The sequence below is a fragment of the Odontesthes bonariensis genome, chromosome 2 (genome assembly GCF_027942865.1).
Source record: "Odontesthes bonariensis isolate fOdoBon6 chromosome 2, fOdoBon6.hap1, whole genome shotgun sequence".
Taxonomy (NCBI): Eukaryota; Metazoa; Chordata; class Actinopteri; order Atheriniformes; family Atherinopsidae; genus Odontesthes; species Odontesthes bonariensis.
This window is the reverse complement of record NC_134507.1, coordinates 35,246,216-35,272,242: the sequence shown is the minus strand read 5'-3', so window position 1 is coordinate 35,272,242 and position 26,027 is coordinate 35,246,216. Positions and strand designations below refer to the sequence as shown.

Below are 26,027 nucleotides of genomic sequence, written 5' to 3'. Positions count from 1 at the left end.
AGAACCTCCAAAGCGAGAAAATTTGATGCCAAAAAGGCATAAAATAGTCCACCCAAAGGAGGCGATCGCAGTCTTAGCCAAAAGGCCGAGAAGCGATAACCCTCCACTGTTTCACGTCCGAGCGCCCTTCCTGGCACAATGCGCACTTGTGGCGGTGCTCTTTTTTTGCCTACAAAGCGTCACTTTGCACCTCCGCCCACCCGCTGCAGTGAGCACTCTTCAGCCGTTTCAGATGGTACAACTTTGCACTCCCGCCCGCTCCACTGAGCACCATTCAAACAACAACAACAATTTAGCGCTCCAGCTTTGAACATGGGCACGGTCTCAAGAAATAAGGTGACTCTACTCCGAGAAGTCACTTGGCACAGCAAGAAGATTTCCTTTGCACAGACAGAATGGGCTTCACCCGCAAAGGTAAAGCCTTCCAAAAATGGAAACAACTCATTAATGCTGCTCTCCACGGAAGTCTTTAGTAAAAGGCGAAAGACTTGTACGTTATGAAGAGAAACCAGAGTACGAGAATTTGACACTGCGGGAGCAGTGCATCAGGCTAGTTGGTATAGCCACCTTCCCCACGGTGAGCTTTGCTTGGTTGAGACGCTCGCTCCTCGGCCGACCAGGTAGGAACAATCGGGCCCTATTCAATGGCTGCTTTGTCTTTTACTCTGTGCAAAAGACTAGGGGTCTTGAGGCTTTGTTCTGACCGCTCATTGGGTGTAGAGCTTTTTTTCAAGCAATTCTCCCAGTCGGCCCAATCCCAGAGCCATCTCAAAGTGGAGTTCACTTTCACTCTCTTTTCGCAGACTAAAAAGCCAGAGTTTTATCTCAGAAGCTAAGCAGAGTCGGGCCTGGTTAGTACTTGGATGGGGAGACCGCCTGGGAATACCAGGTGCTGTAAGCCTTTTGGCTTCTCCAGGCGCATGCAGTTTGACTGCGTCAAATGCAAAGGCAGTCCCTGTTTGACTTTTTGGAACTGCTCCTTTGTCAGGACAAAGTTAAATGTATGAGGATCAAAGGCAACCATGACCTGGGACACCTTAGCAGATCCAGGATCAGCAAGATGGATCACAGGGTGATCATCAGATGTTTCAACAAAAGACATGCAGAGAGAAGAGAGAAAAAAGCTTACAGCACCTGGTATTCCCAAGCGGTCTCCCATCCAAGTACTAACCTGGCCCGACCCTGCTTGGCTTCCGAGTTCGGACGAGATCGGGCGCGTTCAGGGCGGTGTGGCCGTAAGCCACAGTCCCCGTGACAAATATGTGTTACATAGGTGCTGGAACCATACGTTTCCCCTATTTCACCAGAGAGTTGGCTTGAGAGGCTGATGTTGAGCCTGCACGTCGACTTCCCTGATGTGATTGTTCTCTGCAGCTGAAAATGGGACTCTCAGATAACTTAGTGTGTGTCTGTCAAGCTCCTCTGTTCTCTGTGTGTAGTTTGGTGTTCATGGTCATACAGGGAAACCAGGGAAGCTCAGTCCCACGACGTGCTCATAAACTGCGTCTTTTCTAAAGATTATAGTCCTGTTTTAGAAGTCAGAATACAACGGCTCCCTGAAACTACCACCATGTACCGCTGGTTTTGTTATTTCACAAGAGTTGGGAAGAGTGCACCGTTCCCGGCGGCACTGCAGTACCGGGTCGATGCGTGGAGTGAACGGAGCAAGCCCCTTTTTCAACCCCTGTGCCTAAAAATCCATTTAATATGTAGTCCTCATATAGAGGACGTATCAGATATTAAACTGATAAGAACAGATTTTTTTTCTTTTGAAAAAAATTTATTGACACTAATACATCACATTTTCATAAAAACTTCATATTTAAGACATATGTTTTACCTATGAATAAAAACATCAATAAATAAGTGTAATCTGTATAACCACATTTAAAAACAACAACAATAAAACAAGTTTTCCATGGGATATTACAGATAAGGTCAATGTTGTCTAAGGTAAAAAGTTACATGTGAAGTAGTTCTCATGCGAGTAGCAGTTTGTATTGAGTGTCTTTAAAAAGGAGTGCATTAGTTAAAATGCTCTCTTCCAAGTCCATTTTTTGTGCAGGAGCGCAGTGAGTCCCTACCCAGGGAAACTCATTTCGCTCCCCCAAACAGTAGGTCTCTCGGGATCCTGTCGTGGAGCTCAGCGGAGATCCCCACCCTGTTGCTCCTTCCCACCTGCCTCACCCGGAGAGCCAGGCCGTCGCTGCTTTGACCTTTTTGTGTGTAGCTCCGGCTCCTTCATCCGAATGGGCACAGAGGCGATTCTTCTTTGTGGATGTGTCCTAGGCCCGCCGCCTGCAGCTCCGGCCGCTTGAGCCGCCACTGCGGCCATCCGGATCACAGCCACGGAGGGGATCTGCATGCGCTTCCTCACCAGCAAGTTCCTGGAGGTCCACATGGCGTCTTTCATAGCGGCTAGGGTGAGCCACTGCTTGGCAAAGTCATTCTTTTTTATTTTTGTTTGGCTCACCCCATAGAGCACGAGTTGTGCTGTGAGGACCTCCCTTGCTGGCAAGTACGGGAATTGCAAGGAGCCGGCTGTTGCCCACTGGTCTGCAGCAGCGCTGCACTCCCAGAGCAGGTGCCTCACCGACTCGGGCGCGCCACAACCAGGTCGCGGGCAGGTTGAGATCGCTGACATGCCCCGGGAGTGCATAACGGACCTGACTGGGAGGATCTCATGAGCCACCATCCACGACAGGTCCCGGAGTCTGTTTGGGAGAGCGGAATGGTTGACGTTGCACCAAACTGTTGAGGGCTCGCCGAACGCGAGCCCACGCACTGGACTCACTGGTTCCCGCTCCTGCACAACAGAAATCAAAGAGCGGTGGTTTGTTAAAACATGCAACTCCTCTGCCTCCAAGTTAAAATGCTTTAAGAACGTCTGGATAAAAGCATAGGATGGTGGCAGGCTAAAAGACACGGGCACTTTTAGGTCGGTGGGTAAAATCTTCAGTCTTCTGAGGTAAGAACCCATCCAGAATCGTGTCATTGCTTTAGTTTTGGGGTTTCCGGATGGGTCTGTGGCCTGTAGGATGTGCAGTGTAGTGTATCTGCTTCCTAAAAACAAATAAAAATCAGGCACTCCTTTTCCTCCTTTCTCTTTTTGTTTCTTCATTACATCTCTCCTCAGTCTTTCCCACTTGGAGCCCCACAGAAAATAAAAAATGGCTCGGTCCAGGTCTAAAAGCACTTTCCTAGGTGGGATAAAAACAGAACTGATTAGTAAAAGCAAAGGTAAAATCACGGCTTTGATGATTAAAACCTTTCCTTCAATGGTCAGTCCTCTAAGTCCCCAGTATCCTAGTCTTTGCTTTACTTTCCCTACCACGTCTGGCCAGTTTGATGTCCCTCCCCCTTCCTTGTCAAAATTAATCCCCAGTATTTTCTGTTTTGTCTGGGTTATAGTCACGGGGAGTCCTGCAGTCTCATTCGCTGTCCATGGCCCGTAAAATTGGGCTTGGGTCTTGTTTCTGTTTAGTTTTGCCCCAGAGGCCCTTCCATACCAGTCAGTCAAGTCCAGAGTCCTGTTGATGGATATTAGGTCTGTACATAAAATGTTCACGTCGTCCATATATAAAACACACTTTGTCGATAGTCCCCCGCTCCCCGGGACTCTCACCCCAATGATTCGGTGGTCCCTTCTCAAGCTCTGTGCCAGTGGTTCCACACAGATGATGTAGAGGAGGGCAGATAACCGACAACCCTGACGGACACCGCAGTGGATGTTTACTGCTTTTGTCAGATGCCCGTTAACAAGGAATTTGCTGGTAATGCCCCGGTACAGCAGACCCACCCAAGCTATAAACCTTTCTGGGAACCCCATTTTTTGCAGTACCTGGAAAAGGTACTGGTGCGAGACCCGATCAAAGGCTTTCTCAAAGTCTAAATTTAGGACTGCTAGCCGAATGTTTCTGTCTCTCGCATAACAGATGGTGTCTCGGATCAGTACGAGGCTGTCGGTTATCTTCCTCCCCGGGATGGCACAGGCTTGATCCGGGTGAATCAGGTCTTCTAAAAACAAGGACATACGTGAGGCTAAAAGTTTACTAAAAAGTTTACAGTCAAAGTTTAAAAGTGTAATCGGTCTCCAATTCTTCAAGTCAGTCTTGTCTTTTTTTTTGTGAAGAAGAGTCACTATCCCTGCTCTAAAACTGTCAGGAAGTCGGTCAAGTTGCTCAAATTCCATAAAAACAGTAAACAAGTCAGGTGCTAAAATATCCCAAAAGGTCAAATAAAATTCCAAGGGAAGTCCATCTTGTCCTGGGGACTTCCCTTTCTTAAAATTTGTAAAACATTTATTTAACTCTGAAATTGTAAAATCTTGGGTTAAAAGCACACTGTCTTTTACTGTTTTTTCTATGAAATTTAAAACTTCTGTCATGGTGTCCATTTCAACAGGTTTTTGTTCGTACAGTTCACGATAAAATTGTTCAACAGCTTGTTTAATTTCTTCCATTGAATCAACTGTGCACCCGTTCTCTTTTGTTAGCTTTAAAATGGCCCCCCCTTTATTCACAATTTTCTTAAAAAAATACCTTGTGCACTTCTCTCCTTCCTCTATTTCTCGTTCCCTGCTTCTTAAAATGACACCCTTACTTTTAATATCTGCTAAAATCGACATCTCTGTTTTCACTTGTTTGATTTCATCATTAAAATCCATCCCTTGTTGGTTTAATTTAAAATAGCGCTGTAGTCGCTTCTGCAGTCCCATCATGCGTCTGTTTTCCCTATTCTTTTTTCTCCTACCTGCCTGTCTAAAGAAAGTCTGGGTCTTTTCCTTCACCATTTCCCACCAGTGTGCACGTGTATCGTAAAAGTCTTGAAGGGTCTGCCACTCGTGGTACTGCTCCCGGTACTGACTAACTATTTCATTTTCTTCTAAAAGGGAGCAGTTTAGTTTCCACAGACCACTTCCGGAAGTCACACCCGAAGAGAGTGATAGGGTGCAGGAAAGCATCAGGTGATCAGAAAAGAAAACGGGGGTCAATCTAGCATCGGTTGGTGGGCAGTCCCGTGTAAAAAGGTAGTCTATACGAGAGGCTCTGGTGCCATCACCACTGAACCAGGTGAAGCCCTCCTCTCTGGGATGCATGGTCCTAAAACAGTCCTGAAGTTTAAAATCCTTGCATATGCCCTGTAATAAAACCGATGTTTTGTCAACTTTAAAAAATTCCCCTGCTCTTTTTCTGTCACTCCTGCTTAAAATACAGTTAAAATCACCCCCTAAAACTAGTGGTGCCCTACCTAGCATGTGGGACTGCAGGTCTTCTAAAAGGTCATACCGGTCATTTTTTTCGTTAAAGCCATAAATATTTAAGAGGTTAAAATCTTGTCCCATAAAAGTCAAATGTGCTAAAAGTGCCCGTCCGTCTCTCACCACAGTGCTGCCCTTCACCAGAACCTGAGGGTTTTTGATCAAAATGGCCACTCCGTCATTTTTGTTTTGGTTGGTTCCACTCCACAATGATGTCTGTGGCCACATCTCCTCCCACTGTCTGTAGTGCTTTAAAAATGGTAGGCCGCATTCCTGTATTAAAAGAACATCTGACTTAAAAGAACTAAGAAAGGATAAAACACTCTGGGCTCTAAATTTCGACTTTACACTTCTCACATTAATAGTTGAGAGAGTGAGTGTCATGAGTATGGTTAAAAACAACAGGTATGACATCTTAAAAGACTAAATGAGGGTTAAAACATTTAAAATGTCTTAAAAGCAGTTATGTAATTTCTTGTGAATGGAGCTCTTCCTTCACTTCTACAGGTGAGAGGCGAGGGTGTTGAGCTCTATTCCCCGGTCGGACTCTGGGGGTTGGCCTCTGTTGCAAGGTTTTGTTAAACTTTGAGTCTCTAGGGGTTGATTGCAGAACTACATTTAAAAAAGAGACCTCATTTGGTGAATTGGAGGGGAAGACTCTGGGCTCCTCCACAGATGAACTGTCTGAGGTAGTCCCAGCTCTTCCCCTCTTCTCTGAGACTATAGGAGAATCAGAGGACAATTCTGATGCAAGCCTCTTTGTTTGCTGGGCATCGGGGAGGGAGGCATCCTCGCTATCATCCTGTGATTGGACTTCTTCACATTCTGAACTAGCTCCGCCTTCTGCCTGCACCACCTCGTCCTCCTCTCCAGAGCTCTCCATTGGTGGGGGTGTAGCAGGCCCCTCCCCCTCCTCGGCCTCACCTGACTGCTGTCCACCATTCAGGGATTTTGGCGGGAAGTTTGAATTTTCCAGCCCAGCTGTTTCAAGTAGCTCGTTAACTGCCTCGGTCTGCCCTCCATTTCCTTCTCGCGTTTTTTTGGATTTCAATTTGTTGGCAAAAGATTTTGGGCAATCTCTGAAGAGGTGGTTTGATTCTCCACAGAGATTGCACTTTCTGCCATTTGTACACTCTTCGAAGGTGTGACCGATTCCTCTACATTTGCCACAAAACACCTTCGTGCAGGCCTCCACCAGGTGCCCGTGCTCCCCACATTTGCGGCAGAGTTTGGGCTGTCCCTGGTAGTGGATGTAGCCTCTGTTTTCTCCCAAGACAATCATTGATGGGAGATGTCTCAGGCCCTGGAAGCCCTGGGGGTCTTGCCATTGTTGGATGGGGACCCTCCAGGCGCAGTTCCAGATGCCGTCGACATCCCTCACCTTCATTGCCTGGCCTTTAACAGTGCAGAATCTTCCCAACCATATACAGATATCTTCTGCGTTCACCATTTCATTGAACATTCTGACAATTACTGTCTTCAGAGTATTGTCAGTAAGTTTCTCAACAGTAAACGCAGAAAACTGAGCTTGCACATTACCAAATCTCATCCAAAACTTCTGCAGCAAAGCTGCAGTGCGAAAACTTACATCAAAACCTTTGTTAAAAGGCAATGTCAGGATGCAATTCAAATCGTCTGGCTTAAAGTTCAATACATTTTGAAGTAGCTTCCGAGAGAAGTCCAATCTGGACATCTCTATAAGCTTTCCTTCTTTTTCTTTAAATAAAAATTAGTGATGTTACCTCCAACCCCGAAGCTCCGTAGCACGCTTCAAACTCGACAGGGTAGTTATAGTGAAGCAGTGGGCCGGAGCTTGCTTCTTGTGACGTCACTGATGACGTTTGAACCACTTCACTGCTTCATTCAGACCGAGTCAGCTGACTGCTTCGAGTTGATGTGCGGAGCTTTGAACATTTTCCGCGATTCAGTGTATTCAAGATGGCTGAAGCCCCGGTTCATGTCCCCGTTCTACACGTATTATACGTTACGAACAGCTCTCATTTTTTGATATTCGGAGTTTTGGATTATTCTCTCATGGAGCAACCATCGAAGAAGTCATGTCTAAAAACGGTTAAAAATGATTTCTTTGGGAGATTATCTCCATTTACAAGTTAGAAAAATTGTAAACTTGATGCAGCGATTGATACATGACATCATTTCATTCATGGTGATTTGATATGTGTTGAAGTTATTAAGTAATTTTATTTGTTGTTCTGCACAAAATGTGTAGACTGGTTTTTTTGAGACCCGTGATTGAGTGGAGTCTTCGATGGCGAGCCAGACCCATGGACGATACTCTGAAGATTCCTGTTAGTAGACTGGCCAGCTGCTACAGGGATTCATCTTGAATTCATCTTGGAACTCTCAGGATTTCCCAGCTGGAAATACACTTTCACTTATACCTACCCGGGTAGTGTACAAAAGAGATTTGAAATAACACAAGAAACACAAAGAACATTTACTAGAACAAGAACTGAACAACGGAACCAGGGTTTGGAAACAAATTATTCCCTGTTTTTTGGTACTTTTATTTTATTTTATTTTATTTTATTTGTAAGAAAAGAGCTCTATTTTATTTGGGTTATTTTTCCAGTCACTCAAATTGTGATATTCTATATATATTTTGTTTATGTGTATTGCTGCAATAAACCTGTCAGTTGTTTACTACAACCATACTCTTTATTACTCCTCAGAACCTAGGTCTTAGTAGCATAGACTGTAGTTCTAACGCAAAGGCTAACACGAGTGCTACACCTGTGACAGAGTATTTTCCAAAGTTGGAGAAATTGACTAAAAAAAAAAAAAGAAACCGTTTGAGTCCTTCCACTGTGCAAAAACTACTTTTCTTGAATTAAAATACCTGAAGTAACACAAGCACCCTCTTTATTACACCAAGCACACTCCCAAAGAAAATATGAATGACAAACCAAACATTTTCACATTGTTTTTAAATTATTATTCCATCCATCCATCCATCTTCTTCCGCTGGTCCGGGGGTCGGGTCGCGGGGGCAGCAGCTTAAGCAGAGAAACCCCGGCGTCCCTGTCCCCGGCCACTTCCTCCAGCTCTTCTGGGGGGACCCCGAGGCGTTCCCCTGCCAGAGATCCAACGTGTCCGGGGTCTTCCCCGGGGCCTCCTCCCAGTGGGACGTGTCTCACCAGGCGTCCAGGAGGCATCCTAACCAGATGCCCGAGCCACCTGATCTGACTCTTCTCGTTGCGGAGGAGCAGCGGTTCTAAAATCGAGAGCTTTGCCTTCTGGCTCAGCTCCTTCACCATGCCGGTGCAGAGCCCGCAGCACTGCTGATGGCGCACCGATCCGCCTGTCGACCTCCCTCTGCATTTGTCCCTCACTCGTGAACAAGACCCAGAGTTACTTGAACTCCTCCACTTGGGGAAGGATCTCATTCCCGACCCGGAGAGGGCAAATTATTATTTCATGGGTAAATTAATCAATCTTTAATAAGGTACTACAAACCTATGTACAAACCTACAAAATATATACAACACACATACATACATAAGTTTTATTATAGTGTTATTATATGCATCACATTCGCAGGGCTTCATATGGTGCAACAATCGCTACGCCAGTAGATGTCACCCAAGGGAATTGAATGAAGCTTCGGGTAGTGAACCACTTTATGACACAATGGTTCAAAATGATTCAATGCTTCAAAAAGCCTCGTTTTGCCATCACTAATAAAAATCTAGCGCTGTGGTGCCTCCTCATGCCAGCATAGTTTGCCGACATGATGGAGGCACCACAAACAGTTTTTAAATAAAATGCTTAAAAGAACAATAATAAATATCACACTAAAAGCCCAATAAAAGAGTAAAAATGATAAGAACAGATACTACACTTGATCTTAGCCAAAAGGCCGAGAAGCGATAACCCTCCACTGTTTCACGTCCGAGCGCCCTTCCTGGCACAATGCGCACTTGTGGCGGTGCTCTTTTTTTGCCTACAAAGCGTCACTTTGCACCTCCGCCCACCCGCTGGAGTGAGCACTCTTCAGCCGTTTCAGATGGTACAACTTTGCACTCCCGCCCGCTCCACTGAGCACCATTAAAACAACAAACAATTTAGCGCTCCAGCTTTGAACATGGGCACGGTCTCAACAAATAAGGTGACTCTACTCCGAGAAGTCACTTGGCACAGCAAGAAGATTTCCTTTGCACAGACAGAATGGGCTTCACCCGCAAAGGTAAAGCCTTCCAAAAATAGAAACAACTCATTAATGCTGCTCTCCACAGAAGTCTTTAGTAAAAGGCGAAAGACTTGTACGTTATGAAGAGAAACCAGAGTACGAGAATTTGACACTGCGGGAGCAGTGGATCAGGCTAGTTGGTATAGCCACCTTCCCCACGGTGAGCTTTGCTTGGTTGAGACGCTCGCTCCTCGGCCGACCAGGTAGGAACAATCGGGCCCTATTCAATGGCTGCTTTGTCTTTTACTCTGTGCAAAAGACTAGGGGTCTTGAGGCTTTGTTCTGACCGCTCATTGGGTGTAGAGCTTTTTTTCAAGCAATTCTCCCAGTCGGCCCAATCCCAGAGCCATCTCAAAGTGGAGTTCACTTTCACTCTCTTTTCGCAGACTAAAAAGCCAGAGTTTTATCTCAGAAGCTAAGCAGAGTCGGGCCTGGTTAGTACTGGGATGGGGAGACCGCCTGGGAATACCAGGTGCTGAAAGCCTTTTGGCTTCTCCAGGCGCATGCAGTTTGACTGCGTCAAATGCAAAGGCAGTCCCTGTTTGACTTTTTGGAACTGCTCCTTTGTCAGGACAAAGTTAAATGTATGAGGATCAAAGGCAACCGTGACCTGGGACACCTTAGCAGATCCAGGATCAGCAAGATGGATCACAGGGTGATCATCAGATGTTTCAACAAAAGACATGCAGAGAGAAGAGAGAAAAATGCTTACAGCACCTGGTATTCCCAAGCGGTCTCCCATCCAAGTACTAACCTGGCCCGACCCTGCTTGGCTTCCGAGTTCGGACGAGATCGGGCGTGTTCAGGGCGGTGTGGCCGTAAGCCACAATCCCTGTGACAAATATGTGTTACATAGGTGCTGGAACCATACGTTTCCCCTATTTCACCAGAGAGTTGGCTTGAGAGGCTGATGTTGAGCCTGCACGTCGACTTCCCTGATGTGATTGTTCTCTGCAGCTGAAAATGGGACTCTCAGATAACTTAGTGTGTGTCTGTCAAGCTCCTCTGTTCTCTGTGTGTAGTTTGGTGTTCATGGTCATACAGGGAAACCAGGGAAGCTCAATCCCACGACATGCTCATAAACTGCGTCTTTTCTAAAGATTATAGTCCTATTTTAGAAGTCAGAATGCAACGGCTCCCTGAAACTACCACCATGTACAGCTGGTTTTGTTATTTCACAAGAGTTGGGAAGAGTGCACCGTTCCCGGCGGCACTGCAGTACCGGGTCGATGCGTGGAGTGAACGGAGCAAGCCCCTTTTTCAACCCCTGTGCCTAAAAATCCATTTAATATGTAGTCCTCATATAGAGGACGTATCAGATATTAAACTGATAAGAACAGATTTTTTCTTTTGAAAAAAATTTATTGACACTAATACATCACATTTTCATAAAAACTTCATATTTAAGACATATGTTTTACCTATGAATAAAAACATCAATAAATAAGTGTAATCTGTATAACCACATTTAAAACAAACAACAATAAAACAAGTTTTCCATGGGATATTACAGATAAGGTCAATGTTGTCTAAGGTAAAAAGTTACATGTGAAGTAGTTCTCATGCGAGTAGCAGTTTGTATTGAGTGTCTTTAAAAAGGAGTGCATTAGTTAAAATGCTCTCTTCCAAGTCCATTTTTTGTGCAGGAGCGCAGTGAGTCCCTACCCAGGGAAACTCATTTCGCTCCCCCAAACAGTAGGTCTCTCGGGATCCTGTCGTGGAGCTCAGCGGAGATCCCCACCCTGTTGCTCCTTCCCACCTGCCTCACCCGGAGAGCCAGGCCGTCGCTGCTTTGACCTTTTTGTGTGTAGCTCCGGCTCCTTCATCCGAATGGGCACAGAGGCGATTCTTCTTTGTGGATGTGTCCTAGGCCCGCCGCCTGCAGCTCCGGCCGCTTGAGCCGCCGCTGCGGCCATCCGGATCACAGCCACGGGGGGGATCTGCATGCGCTTCCTCACCAGCAAGTTCCTGGAGGTCCACATGGCGTCTTTCATAGCGGCTAGGGTGAGCCACTGCTTGGCAAAGTCATTCTTTTTTATTTTTGTTTGGCTCACCCCATAGAGCACGAGTTGTGCTGTGAGGACCTCCCTTGCTGGCAAGTACGGGAATTGCAAGGAGCCGGCTGTTGCCCACTGGTCTGCAGCAGCGCTGCACTCCCAGAGCAGGTGCCTCACCGACTCGGGCGCGCCACAACCAGGTCGCGGGCAGGTTGAGATCGCTGACATGCCCCGGGAGTGCATAACGGACCTGACTGGGAGGATCTCATGAGCCACCATCCACGACAGGTCCCGGAGTCTGTTTGGGAAAGCGGAATGGTTGACGTTGCACCAAACTGTTGAGGGCTCACCGAACGCGAGCCCACGCACCGGACTCACTGGTTCCCGCTCCTGCACAACAGAAATCAAAGAGCGGTGGTTTGTTAAAACATGCAACTCCTCTGCCTCCAAGTTAAAATGCTTTAAGAACGTCTGGATAAAAGCATAGGATGGTGGCAGGCTAAAAGACACAGGCACTTTTAGGTCGGTGGGTAAAATCTTCAGTCTTCTGAGGTAAGAACCCATCCAGAATCGTGTCATTGCTTTAGTTTTGGGGTTTCCGGATGGGTCTGTGGCCTGTAGGATGTGCAGTGTAGTGTATCTGCTTCCTAAAAACAAATAAAAATCAGGCACTCCTTTTCCTCCTTTCTCTTTTTGTTTCTTCATTACATCTCTCCTCAGTCTTTCCCACTTGGAGCCCCACAGAAAATAAAAAATGGCTCGGTCCAGGTCTAAAAGCACTTTTCTAGGTGGGATAAAAACAGAACTGATTAGTAAAAGCAAAGGTAAAATCACGGCTTTGATGATTAAAACCTTTCCTTCAATGGTCAGTCCTCTAAGTCCCCAGTATCCTAGTCTTTGCTTTACTTTCCCTACCACGTCTGGCCAGTTTGATGTCCCTCCCCCTTCCTTGTCAAAATTAATCCCCAGTATTTTCTGTTTTGTCTGGGTTATAGTCACGGGGAGTCCTGCAGTCTCAGTCGCTGTCCATGGCCCGTAAAATTGGGCTTGGGTCTTGTTTCTGTTTAGTTTTGCCCCAGAGGCCCGTCCATACCAGTCAGTCAAGTCCAGAGTCCTATTGATGGATATTAGGTCTGTACATAAAATGTTCACGTCGTCCATATATAAAACACACTTTGTCGATAGTCCCCCGCTCCCCGGGACTCTCACCCCATTGATTCGGTGGTCCCTTCTCAAGCTCTGTGCCAGTGGTTCCACACAGATGATGTAGAGGAGGGCAGATAACGGACAACCCTGACGGACACCGCAGTGGATGTTTACTGCTTTTGTCAGATGCCCGTTAACAAGGAATTTGCTGGTAATGCCCCGGTACAGCAGACCCACCCAAGCTATAAACCTTTCTGGGAACCCCATTTTTGGCAGTACCTGGAAAAGGTACTGGTGCGAGACCCGATCAAAGGCTTTCTCAAAGTCTAAATTTAGGACTGCTAGCCAAATGTTTCTGTCTCTCGCATAACAGATGGTGTCTCGGATCAGTACGAGGCTGTCGGTTATCTTCCTCCCCGGGATGGCACAGGCTTGATCCGGGTGAATCAGGTCTTCTAAAAACAAGGACATACGTGAAGCTAAAAGTTTACTAAAAAGTTTACAGTCAAAGTTTAAAAGTGTAATCGGTCTCCAATTCTTCAAGTCAGTCTTGTCTTTTTTTTTGTGAAGAAGAGTCACTATCCCTGCTCTAAAACTGTCAGGAAGTCGCTCAAGTTGCTCAAATTCCATAAAAACAGTAAACAAGTCAGGTGCTAAAATATCCCAAAAGGTCAAATAAAATTCCAAGGGAAGTCCATCTTGTCCTGGGGACTTCCCTTTCTTAAAATTTGTAAAACATTTATTTAACTCTGAAATTGTAAAATCTTGGGTTAAAAGCACACTGTCTTTTACTGTTTTTTCTATGAAATTTAAAACTTCTGTCATGGTGTCCATTTCAACAGGTTTTTGTTCGTACAGTTCACGATAAAATTGTTCAACAGCTTCTTTAATTTCTTCCATTGAATCAACTGTGCAGCCGTTCTCTTTTCTTAGCTTTAAAATGGCCCCCCCTTTATTCACAATTTTCTTAAAAAAATACCTTGTGCACTTCTCTCCTTCCTCTATTTCTCGTTCCCTGCTTCTTAAAATGACACCCTTACTTTTAATATCTGCTAAAATCGACATCTCTGTTTTCACTTGTTTAATTTCATCATTAAAATCCATCCCTTGTTGGTTTAATTTAAAATAGCGCTGTAGTCGCTTCTGCAGTCCCATCATGCTTCTGTTTTCCCTATTCTTTTTTCTCCTACCTGCCTGTCTAAAGAAAGTCTGGGTCTTTTCCTTCACCATTTCCCACCAGTGTGCACGTGTATCGTAAAAGTCTTGAAGGGTCTGCCACTCGTGGTACTGCTCCCGGTACTGACTAACTATTTCATTTTCTTTTAAAAGGGAGCAGTTTAGTTTCCACAGACCACTTCCGGAAGTCACACCCGAAGAGAGTGATAGGGTGCAGGAAAGCATTAGGTGATCAGAAAAGAACACGGGGGTCAATCTAGCATCGGTTGGTGGGCAGTCCCGTGTAAAAAGGTAGTCTATACGAGAGGCTCTGGTGCCATCACCACTGAACCAGGTGAAGCCCTCCTTTCTGGGATGCATGGTCCTAAAACAGTCCTGAAGTTTAAAATCCTTGCATATGCCCTGTAATAAATCCAATGTTTTGTCAACTTTAAAAAATTCCCCTGCTCTTTTTCTGTCACTCCTGCTTAAAATACAGTTAAAATCACCCCCTAAAACTAGTGGTGCCCTACCTAGCATGTGGGACTGCAGGTCTTCTAAAAGGTCATACCGGTCATTTTTTTCGTTAAAGCCATAAATATTTAAGAGGTTAAAATCTTGTCCCATAAAAGTCAAATGTGCTAAAAGTGCCCGTCCGTCTCTCACCACAGTGCTGCCCTTCACCAGAACCTGAGGGTTTTTGATCAAAATGGCCACTCCGTCATTTTTGTTTTGGTTGGATCCACTCCACAATGATGTCTGTGGCCACATCTCCTCCCACTGTCTGTAGTGCTTTAAAAACGGTAGGCCGCATTCCTGTATTAAAAGAACATCTGACTTAAAAGAACTAAGAAAGGATAAAACACTCTGGGCTCTAAATTTCGACTTTACACTTCTCACATTAATAGTTGAGAGAGTGAGTGTCATGAGTATGGTTAAAAACAACAGGTATGACATCTTAAAAGACTAAATGAGGGTTAAAACATTTAAAATGTCTTAAAAGCAGTTATGTAATTTCTTGTGAACGGAGCTCTTCCTTCACTTCTACAGGTGAGAGGCGAGGGTGTTGAGCTCTATTCCCCGGTCGGACTCTGGGGGTTGGCCTCTGTTGCAAGGTTTTGTTAAACTTTGAGTCTCTAGGGGTTGATTGCAGAACTACATTTAAAAAAGAGACCTCATTTGGTGAATTGGAGGGGAAGACTCTGGGCTCCTCCACAGATGAACTGTCTGAGGTAGTCCCAGCTCTTCCCCTCTTCTCTGAGACTATAGGAGAATCAGAGGACAATTCTGATGCAAGCCTCTTTGTTTGCTGGGCATCTGGGAGGGAGGCATCCTCGCTATCATCCTGTGATTGGACTTCTTCACATTCTGAACTAGCTCCGCCTTCTGCCTGCACCACCTCCTCCTCCTCCTCTCCAGAACTCTCCATTGGTGGGGGTGTAGCAGGCCCCTCCCCCTCCTCGGCCTCACCTGACTGCTGTCCACCATTCAGGGATTTTGGCGGGAAGTTTGAATTTTCCAGCCCAGCTGTTTCAAGTAGCTCGTTAACTGCCTCGGTCTGCCCTCCATTTCCTTCCGTGTTTTTAAGGATTTCAGTTTGTTGGCAAAAGATTGTTTCAGGCCCTGGAAGCCCTGGGGGTCTTGCCATTGTTGGATGGGGACCCTCCAGGCGCAGTTCCAGATGCCATCGACATCCCTCACCTTCATTGCCTGGCCTTTAACAGTGCAGAATCTTCCCAACCATATACAGATATCTTCTGCGTTCACCATTTCATTGAACATTCTGACAATTACTGTCTTCAGAGTATTGTCAGTAAGTTTCTCAACAGTAAACGCAGAAAACTGGGCTTGCACATTACCAAATCTCATCCAAAACTCCTGCAGCAAAGCTGCAGTGCGAAAACTTACATCGAAACCTTTGTTAAAAGGCAACGACAGGATGCAATTCAAATCGTCTGGCTTGAAGTTCAATATGTTTTGAATTAGCTTCCGAGAGAAGTCCAATTAGGACATCTCTATAAGCTTTCCTTCTTTTTCTTTAAATAAAAATCTAGCGCTGTGGTGCCTCCTCATGCCAGCATAGTTTGCCGACATGATGGAGGCACCACAAACAGTTTTTAAATAAAATGCTTAAAAGAACAAAAATAAATATCACACTAAAAGCCCAATAAAAGAGTAAAAAGTGGATTAAAAGGTACTAAAAATGGATACTTACCTTCCTCTAAAAAAATGGAACACCAACACCGACCCTGTTTCAGCTGAAACTCGTTCAAAAAGCAAAAACCTGGAAAAAAAAAAAGGGTAATACAAGAAAATTTAAAGGCAAAGAACTCCAACTACAAACGACTTGGAATACTTTGATCGAACGCAAAAAAGAACCTCCAAAGCGAGAAAAATTTAATGCCGAAACGGCATAAAATAGTCCACCCAAAGGAGGCGATCGCAGTCTTAGCCAAAAGGCCGAGAAGCGATAACCCTCCACTGTTTCACGTCCGAGCGCCCTTCCTGGCACAATGCGCACTTGTGGCGGTGCTCTTTTTTTGCCTACAAAGCGTCACTTTGCACCTCCGCCCACCCGCTGCAGTGAGCACTCTTCAGCCGTTTCAGATGGTACAACTTTGCACTCCCGCCCGCTCCACTGAGCACCATTCAAACAACAAACAATTTAGCGCTCCAGCTTTGAACATGGGCACGGTCTCAACAAATAAGGTGACTCTACTCCGAGAAGTCACTTGGCACAGCAAGAAGATTTCCTTTGCACAGACAGAATGGGCTTCACCCGCAAAGGTAAAGCCTTCCAAAAATAGAAACAACTCATTAATGCTGCTCTCCACGGAAGTCTTTAGTAAAAGGCGAAAGACTTGTACGTTATGAAGAGAAACCAGAGTACGAGAATTTGACACTGCGGGAGCAGTGCATCAGGCTAGTTGGTATAGCCACCTTCCCCACGGTGAGCTTTGCTTGGTTGAGACGCTGGCTCCTCGGCCGACCAGGTAGGAACAATCGGGCCCTATTCAATGGCTGCTTTGTCTTTTACTCTGTGCAAAAGACTAGGGGTCTTGAGGCTTTGTTCTGACCGCTCATTGGGTGTAGAGCTTTTTTTCAAGCAATTCTCCCAGTCGGCCCAATCCCAGAGCCATCTCAAAGTGGAGTTCACTTTCACTCTCTTTTCGCAGACTAAAAAGCCAGAGTTTTATCTCAGAAGCTAAGCAGAGTCGGGCCTGGTTAGTACTTGGATGGGGAGACCGCCTGGGAATACCAGGTGCTGTAAGCCTTTTGGCTTCTCCAGGCGCATGCAGTTTGACTGCGTCAAATGCAAAGGCAGTCCCTGTTTGACTTTTTGGAACTGCTCCTTTGTCAGGACAAAGTTAAATGTATGAGGATCAAAGGCAACCGTGACCTGGGACACCTTAGCAGATCCAGGATCAGCAAGATGGATCACAGGGTGATCATCAGATGTTTCAACAAAAGACATGCAGAGAGAAGAGAGAAAAATGCTTACAGCACCTGGTATTCCCAAGCGGTCTCCCATCCAAGTACTAACCTGGCCCGACCCTGCTTGGCTTCCGAGTTCGGACGAGATCGGGCGTGTTCAGGGCGGTGTGGCCGTAAGCCACAATCCCTGTGACAAATATGTGTTACATAGGTGCTGGAACCATACGTTTCCCCTATTTCACCAGAGAGTTGGCTTGAGAGGCTGATGTTGAGCCTGCACGTCGACTTCCCTGATGTGATTGTTCTCTGCAGCTGAAAATGGGACTCTCAGATAACTTAGTGTGTGTCTGTCAAGCTCCTCTGTTCTCTGTGTGTAGTTTGGTGTTCATGGTCATACAGGGAAACCAGGGAAGCTCAGTCCCACGACGTGCTCATAAACTGCGTCTTTTCTAAAGATTATAGTCCTATTTTAGAAGTCAGAATACAACGGCTCCCTGAAACTACCACCATGTACCGCTGGTTTTGTTATTTCACAAGAGTTGGGAAGAGTGCACCGTTCCCGGCAGCACTGCAGTACCGGGTCGATGCGTGGAGTGAACGGAGCAAGCCCCTTTTTCAACCCCTGTGCCTAAAAATCCATTTAATATGTAGTCCTCATATAGAGGACATATCAGATATTAAACTGATAAGAACAGATACTACACTTGATCTTAGCCAAAAGGCCGAGAAGCCGCTGCACTCTTCAGCCGTTTCAGATGGTACAACTTTGCACTCCCGCCCGCTCAGGACAAAGTTAAACGTATGAGGATCAAAGCCAACAATGGCCTGGGACATCTCAGCAGGTCCAGGATCAGAAACATGGAGACTGAGAGCCAATAGAAACAGAGGTGTCTGCCAACCAATCAGCAGCAGCCCAAGCTGGTTAACTTCCTCGTGTGTGTGTGTGTGTGTGTGTGTGTGTCACAGGATGATTGTCAGATGTTTCAACAAAAGACATGCAGGACGCAGAAGTAAATATAACTGTATTTTTTTTTAGAATTGGAAAGAATTGTCCTTATGGATAAAAATCATGTCATTAACATCCATTTCTGTGACGGAAGTTAATAATTATTTGTGTTGACAGCAGCACCGTCACTGTGAAGGAGAGTGCATTAGAGTGTTATAAATAGAAATAGTAGTTGATGGATCACTATTGTCTATACCTGGGTGGTAGAACACAAACACTTCTACACATAGATTATATAAACCACCCCAGTCAGACCATCACCTGAGATGTCTACCCTGTGAGGGACATTTGATTTTTGAGGTGTGGGAGTTAGAGGCAGCTGGAAGCTCTAACAGTCAACCAGCCACAGAGGATGAAGCTCTGATCACTTTTTTCTCATTCTCATGAGAAAATCTCAGCAATCTCATTGCTTTACAACTTCACCGCTTGACTAGGCTCATGGATTATCTATATACAATACATCTTCACTGTAAAGTCCAATAGCTGCCCTGACATACATACATTCCTTAACTTTACTAGGTTAATTACCATATGCACTTATGACTGATTTTTATGAAGTAAAAGTTAGTTGCATGGTGAAAAATGCAAAAAACTTAGTGTTTACAGTGAAGATGACTTTATTTAGAGTGAAGCTCATTCAACAATAAGTAGCAACACAGTCTCACTCCCACTGCGCATTCAAAGAAGAAGAAGTGTGCATGGTGCGACATTCAGTCTCTCCCCCTCAGCAAAGTATATTAGGTCTATGTCAGCAACGCAGCAGTCCAGCACACAGGCCGGGGCACTGAGGGCAGCCTGCTGAGTCCACTTTTTTTTTATTCTTTTGAAGAAGAATAAATAAGGTAAGTTATCAAGCAAGTATGTTTGTTAATATGTTTTAATTACTGCTCTGACTGTTAGCGTTCACTAGCTAACGTTAGCATTAGTTAGCTAGTTAACGAACCAAACAGGCATAACGTTAGCCTGTTCAGGCCATGGTTAAGGCGAGTTTGGGCGGTTTCCCACCATAGTCCTGCAACGTGGAAATGACGGTTTTCAGTTAAGGCAGCATGAATGTGTTTGATGCAGAGAGGAGGATAAATGAGGTTCATAATGCACTGGCGCTGTCTTTCCTTGGGGAAATGGTGAAGGCTGGTGTAGTAGCATAGATGCTTTCGCATCCTATGATCATGACGGCCCTAATTGCACACGCAATAAGGGTAAATAGCCATTGACTGCTGGTGGGATGGACTATATAGCCCAGTTACCTCCTCATCTCGCTCTTTTTGCGCTCCGTGCCCATATTATTTCCCAGCAGAGTGGCTGAGCTCAGGTGTCTTGCTCCGTGTGCGACACATAACCCAGTTGGTTTGAGGTGGTATTACTATTTTCTAAATAAATTGGCAATTGGCAACAATTTATCAAGAACCCATTTTAAATTTGGAACTTCATACCAATATTGCTCCATATGTAGTATCTATGTGGGGGAAAATTATGTTTGCAGATCAATCACCAAGAAAGAAGCATCTGTTTATGAAAGTAGGATAGTTTTGAGGGGATTTTTTCAACATTATAATTACAAAGTAAAAAGAAATTTAGGCCTCCTAATTTAGAGAAAATTAAATTCGGTAAGAAGTTCCAAATTGAAGATGTATTCTTGATAAATTGTTTAAGCCAATTTATCCATAAGGTCACTGTGAGTGTTCATAATGGCCAAATGTGTGAGTCTCTCCTGCGTCATGGTGCTGCGCAGCCAGGTTTTCAGGCTGAGAAAGAGCGCTCAGATGCTGTGACAGATATGGGCAGGGCCAGGGAAAGCCTAATGATCTTCTCCACCTCTGACAGCATGGAGCGGGGTTGGTGCTGCAAGGTTTGCAGGATGGACCCCTTTGCAGGAAAGCCCTCCTCTGTCCCCCGTCCCGACACACAACTATAAAGAATGTGAAGGGGACAAAGGGCCTCCTCACACTGGAGGGCAAAGTTGTTCAGGTATGTTGATTTGTCTTCATCAGAAGAACACACTAATACACTCAGATAAATGACCGTGCTTAATTGTAATTCAGAGATACAAACATTTTAGGTAGACAAAGTAATGCCTACCAGTATTTGAAATGTTTTATTACAGAAAAGCTGTTGCAATGACATGTTTAGGTCTAATTAGATCACTAAGTGATTGAACTTGTTCTTATTTAGCTCTCAGCTGTGAAAAAGGTCCGCAGTGGGAGAGAGGAGGTCCCGCTGCGTGAGGTGAAGCTGCAGCAGGTAAGACCAGAGAACGGGAGGATTGGAGAGGAGGGACAACCTCTGTGGTTTCTAGATAAGGGAAGATAAAATAAGATAACTTTCATATTCTGTGAGTACCTTAGTAGTCTATGGGAGTGTCCTAACTGTCTCTTTCTGCGGCGTTGGTTGTTTATATGTTTACTGTGGTCACTTGTAGGCTGCACATTACAGAGTAATCTCTGGTGCCTTTATAGTTCTGACATCTCATACTGTGTTCTGTACAGGATAAAGCTTCTGCCTCCCTCACGCTGTGGCGGGAAGCTGCAGTCCAGGAGCTGGACCTCGGCAGCCAGTGCAGGATTACCCACTTAAAGTCCAACATGGATGCAGGAGGGGACTTCCTGCACACAACACCCTACAGCAATGTAGAAGTAAAAAGCATTCTAATTCATCTAATCTAAAAACACATTCTAATCAGAATCAGAATGAGCTTTATTTGCCAAGTCGGTAGGCACATACAAGGAGTTGTTTTCTCTGGTTAAACATGTAAAAGGCCACATGAAGTTTGGAGGTCTGCAGCAATGGACTCTGCAGAAAGGTCGCCAACCTTCTGCAGAGTCCATTGCTACAGACCTCCAAACCCGCTCTGTCATTTTACGTGGCCGACCACTTGGTGGCTGAGCTGCTGGCGTTCCCAGTCGCTCCCACTTTGTTCTAACACCACTGACAGCTGACTGTGGGACATTTAGGAGCGAGGAAATGTCTCCACTGGACTTGTTGCACAGGTGGCATCCTATCATGGCACCACGCTGGAACCCACTGAGCTCCTGAGAGCGAGCCATTCTTTCACAGATGTTTGTAGAAGCAGTCTGCATGCCGAGGGGCTTGCATTTCTACACCTGTGGCCATGGAAGTGATGGGAACACCTGAATTTAATTATCTGGATGAGTGAGTGAATACTTTTGGCAATCTAGTGTATATTATACAGACATAAAATGGCAAATGATCTGACACAATTGAGAAAGAGATTAAAGAAATAAACAAGGAGTAAGAAAGGGGTTTAATATCTAGCTGCAAGGTATTATGGGACATAAGTGCTGTTTGTTTTGGCAGGTGCTGATTGTGACTGATGAGGCAGCTGGAGTGGAGGTGATGGGCGTGATGGAGAGCAGCACAGGGGGGTGCTGGAGCTCCTCATGTCCAGCACCGAAGTCTTTTATATTTCCCAGGACTTGTGGGAGCCCTGGAAAAGGGTAAAGTCTTTCTAAATATAAAATATATTGGGAACAAAATCATTAACATTGAGGCATTGGAAAGACCCTGCCCTCTGGCAGAATAAATTTCATATATATGTATATAGTTTACACATAGTTAATATTGTTTTATGTTCTATTTTTATTAATGACGTTTCTTTGAAAATCTAATAAAAATGAATTTAAATCCAGCATTTGGCTCAGTTGTATTGCTGTGGTAATATAGTCTGTGAAGATGAAGTGAAGATAAAAACTCTCCCAACCAAGGCTCAGCTCTGAAATACTACTGACAGGAATTTCAGATGTGAGATGGTGACAGAGGGAGGACGCCTGGAAGAAACCCTGGACAGAATCAGACTTCAGATTTATTCATCTATTCAATAAAGATATATTTCAGTTCTCTGTTTTAACGTAACATATAACAGTACAGATGCACATGTTCATTTATTTGTCATTTCAGTTCAGTTTTATTAACACAGACACAATTAAAAGAAGTAGCTTAGCTAAGGAATCCTACAAAATGCACCGTAACTTCTGTTCAATCCCGAGCACGCACAGAAGTGTGGGAAGAAAAAACTGAGTTTTAACAGGAAGAAAGCTCCATCAGAACCAGAACCAGGAAGGGCGGCCATCTGCCTGGAGCAGCTGGGGCTGAGAGGACAGAAAAGAGGGGACAACAAGCAGCGTAACACCAGGCCAGGGACACCTGCTGAGAGAGGAACAAGTTAATGACAACAATGATGTCACATGTACATGGAGAGGAGAGGTGCATCATGGGAGCTCCCCCAGCAGGCTGGGCCTACAGCAGCAGAACTATGGGATGTTTCAGGCTCAGCTGAGCCATCCCTAACTATAAGCTTCATCAGAAAGGAAAGTTTTAAGCCTGATCTTAAAAGTAGAGAGGGTGTCTGCTTCCTGAAGCCAAACTGGCAGCTGGTTCCACAGAGAGGGGCCTGATAACGGAAGGCTCTGCTCTGCCATTTACACAAAAGGGGGAGATTAACATTATGCAGGACAGGTCCGATCCCTCGGTCAGTACATAGCTCATGCAAATTTGACTGTATCCATTGAACTTATGATAGAATCATGCACCGTATTAGTCATTTTGGGGAACTCTGATTAAAGTTTTAATAATGTCTCTTGCTGAGATTACATTTTATAACATTTAAGTCTAACACACCATGTTATTGTGATAAAATTAAAGGTTACGACTCTTAAATAACAGCTACAAGATGTCCAGGTTACACATATAACAGGGCTAAAACTGACAGGATTTCAGCTGAAAAACACTTTGAAAGATGGAAGTTGTAATAATCCTAAACCTGTCACTTGATTTCATTGTAAGACACAATTTTTTTTTGTACTATTAACAAAATTTCCACAAACTTCTATAACTGCTTACTTGACGGATAAACATACATTTATATTTATATCTAAATATCTGTTGTTGTAATATAATGTAAATGTAATATAAATATCTCAAGTGTTTCCAGTTAAAGCGAGTCTGCCATGTCAGCAGAAAGTATTACCTTATTGCTGAATATACTGTCCTGTTCCTGTGGGCAGTGTCAGTGATTGACAAATAAAGCAGCCAATCAGCACATGATGTTCACTGCAGGGCAGCTGCTTACTCGTGTGTACAGTATCTGACTAAATACATCCCAAAGAAGGAAAGTGGTCTGTCAGAGTACCTGCAAACTGTCATGGAGAATTCCAACATGGACAGAGTTAATGAGTGTGATGAGATGAGAGCTGGCATGCAGCTCACTCCAGAAAGAGCGAGATCAGTGCTCAGGAGTGTGTGACTCGTGCATGTGGAATAAAGATGAAGAAGTGCTCACGCAGTGTTGTGTTCATTCCTACTGATGACAGTCCAGTGAAAATGAGTCGCCCCATGTCATTCTTGGAGGACACCCCGTCAGAGTCTCGTAATGTCTGGATGACGAGTTTGAGTGACAAATACAAAGCCAGACCCGAGACCCCAGAGTATGAGGAGATGTGCTCGGCTGATTTTGCTGCTGGCTGCAGGTTTGTCAGTGCAGACCACTCAAAGCGTGATGGTGTTTCACCACTTCTGAATGAGCTGGGATTTGTCCAAAGGCGGAAAAATGATAAGCCCTCTGTCATCAGATATTACCAATGTTCCAAGGAGAAACACCCCGAGCAGTTTTATGCCAGATTACTGAGACTGTACCTTCCTCACCGATCCGAGTATGAAATACCAAGTGCCCATCTTCCAACCTACGAGTCTTTGTACAACTCTGGCTGGGTGCAGCTCCCAGGCTCAAACCGTCCTGAGAGCGTGAAAAACATTATACAAACACACAGAGACTAATATGAGAAACACACTGAGGAGATTGAGAATGCACTTGTAGAGTTTGAGGAGAGCAGAGAGCATGTGATGGATGAATGGTGGAATCTGGCTCCTGAATCTGAAGTTGTGATGATGAGCTGCAGCAAAGAGAGCCAGACGATGAGCAGGAACATGTGCCCGACTGTTGTCCTCAGTCTGCTGCTGTGACAGAAATGAGAGCCATCAGAGAACCCCCAGCTGTGGATCCAGCTGTGCTGCGGCAGATGTATCAGAACCTGAAGCAGAAGCAGGCCTGTGTGTTCCATGCTATCAGAGACTGCTGCATTAAACTTGTGTGTGGCCTAAATCCAGAGCAGTTTTTCTTTTATGCCAACGGTGGTGCAGGAACAGGAAAGTCCCACCTGATGAAATGCATTTACTCAGAGGCATCTAAGATACTGAGCAAACTGCAGCTACATGCAGAGGAGTTTGCCATATCAAAGCCAACTGTTTTACTCTCTTCTTTCACTGGAACTGCAGCTTTCAGCATCTGTGGCACAACACTGCACTCTCTGCTGAAGCTTCCACGCAGTCTGAAAGCACCAATCCAAGGACTCGCTAACCAACTGGATGAACTCACATCTGAACCTTTTAATGCTCAAATCATCACTATCGCTGAGATCTCCATGGTTTCAAAGCCTCTTTTTGCTTATGTGGACGCAGGACTGAAACAGATCAAAGGCAATCAGAGAGCGTTTGGTGGAATGTCAGTTTTAGCTGTTGGAGATTTCTATCAGCTGCCGCCTGTGCGCCAGTCTAAACCTCTGTGTGTACACGACCCAGCAGATACTGACCTGTGGCAGGAACATTTTCAGATGATCACTCTGACTGAGATCATGAGACAGAAGGATGATGTTGCCTTTGCAGACGTGCTGAACAGGATTGGGGTGAAACCAAAGGCAGACGAGCTGTCTCAGGCTGACAGAGATTTGTTGTCACAGGCCATCACTGAACCAGCTCTTTGTCCCACTGAGCTTCTGCACATTTTCCCACCAATAAGTTGGTTGATGAACACAACTCAGCGACACTGGCTTTGTTCCATTCCAACATTATCACGATGGATGCAGATGACTTCCAGAAAGATCCCGAACAGGCAGAATGGCCCGTAAAGACACACCATGTAAGGGAGGCCGAAATGATTTAGCCCACACTCTGAAAGCTGCTGAAGGGGCTCGTGTCATGCTCACCAGAAACTTTGACATTCAGAACGGTCTGGTTAACGGTGCTTCTGCCACACTGATGTGCATAGTGACTTCTGAGGATGATCAACACATCACTAAGCTGGGCCTGAGGATGGATAATCAGACAGGTGTAGCAAGAATCCAGAGTGGAGCTCCAGAATCTGCCAATCTGGTTTACATGGAGAGAGCAGAGGAGAAGCTGAAACAGAACGGAGTGCTACGCAGACAGTTTCCTGTGAGGCTGGCGTTCTCCTGCACTGTCCATAAAACCCAGGGCCTCACCACACATGCAGCCGTGGTGTCCCTGCAGAAAGTCTCTGAAGCAGGTATGGCTTATGTAGCTCTCAGCCGGGGGACGTCTCTCAGTGGGCTGGATTTACTGGATTTGGATGAAAAGAAAATATACGCCAATGCTGAAGTGAGCGCAGCGCTCCAGACCATGAGACAAGCCGATGTGGATCACATGATGCGTCTTCTTCAGGTGAGAGAAACAGTACACAGGCCCGACACTCTGAGCCTTGTTCAGCACAACACAGAGGGACTGCCATCTCACATCGGTGACATCAGGAGACATCATGAGCTGTGCCTGGCAGATGTCCTGTGTCTGACAGAAACTCACCTGCAGGGCTCCTTTGTTGCAGACAGGCTGCATCTGGACGGCTACAACATGTTCAGGTCAACAAAGCCAGTTGTAGATGTGTTTCAGTCTAAGGGATATGTACAGCTGATCACCTCTGCCACCACAGACAGGAACACGCTGCTTGACCTTATTTTCATTTCCCAGCCACAGCGATGTCTCCACTCAGGTGTCATGAGAACGTATTACAGC

The 26,027-nt window shown here is 45.3% G+C and overlaps 7 non-coding genes and 3 pseudogenes across 7 annotated transcripts; all 10 read right to left on the bottom strand.

The window, feature by feature from the left end:
• Positions 1 to 404: 404 nt before the first annotated feature.
• LOC142372080 (U5 spliceosomal RNA) lies at positions 405 to 517 on the bottom strand. The gene has a single exon (XR_012768186.1). It is a non-coding gene; the product is annotated as a U5 spliceosomal RNA (small nuclear RNA).
• Positions 518 to 1,122: 605 nt separating this feature from the next.
• On the bottom strand, positions 1,123 to 1,241 carry LOC142366883 (5S ribosomal RNA). The gene has a single exon (XR_012766899.1). It is a non-coding gene; the product is annotated as a 5S ribosomal RNA (ribosomal RNA).
• Positions 1,242 to 1,605: 364 nt separating this feature from the next.
• On the bottom strand, positions 1,606 to 1,784 carry LOC142370275 (U2 spliceosomal RNA; annotated as a pseudogene).
• Positions 1,785 to 8,975: 7,191 nt separating this feature from the next.
• LOC142370689 (U2 spliceosomal RNA) lies at positions 8,976 to 9,152 on the bottom strand (annotated as a pseudogene).
• Positions 9,153 to 9,457: 305 nt separating this feature from the next.
• On the bottom strand, positions 9,458 to 9,570 carry LOC142374259 (U5 spliceosomal RNA). The gene has a single exon (XR_012768677.1). It is a non-coding gene; the product is annotated as a U5 spliceosomal RNA (small nuclear RNA).
• Positions 9,571 to 10,175: 605 nt separating this feature from the next.
• LOC142375447 (5S ribosomal RNA) lies at positions 10,176 to 10,294 on the bottom strand. Its single transcript, XR_012768958.1, has one exon. It is a non-coding gene; the product is annotated as a 5S ribosomal RNA (ribosomal RNA).
• Positions 10,295 to 10,658: 364 nt separating this feature from the next.
• LOC142370313 (U2 spliceosomal RNA) lies at positions 10,659 to 10,835 on the bottom strand (annotated as a pseudogene).
• Positions 10,836 to 16,545: 5,710 nt separating this feature from the next.
• On the bottom strand, positions 16,546 to 16,658 carry LOC142373234 (U5 spliceosomal RNA). Its single transcript, XR_012768434.1, has one exon. It is a non-coding gene; the product is annotated as a U5 spliceosomal RNA (small nuclear RNA).
• Positions 16,659 to 17,263: 605 nt separating this feature from the next.
• Positions 17,264 to 17,382, bottom strand: LOC142375380 (5S ribosomal RNA). Its single transcript, XR_012768945.1, has one exon. It is a non-coding gene; the product is annotated as a 5S ribosomal RNA (ribosomal RNA).
• A 364-nt stretch (positions 17,383 to 17,746) lies between these two features.
• Positions 17,747 to 17,937, bottom strand: LOC142370070 (U2 spliceosomal RNA). Its single transcript, XR_012767784.1, has one exon. It is a non-coding gene; the product is annotated as a U2 spliceosomal RNA (small nuclear RNA).
• Between the last annotated feature and the right edge of the window lie 8,090 nt (positions 17,938 to 26,027).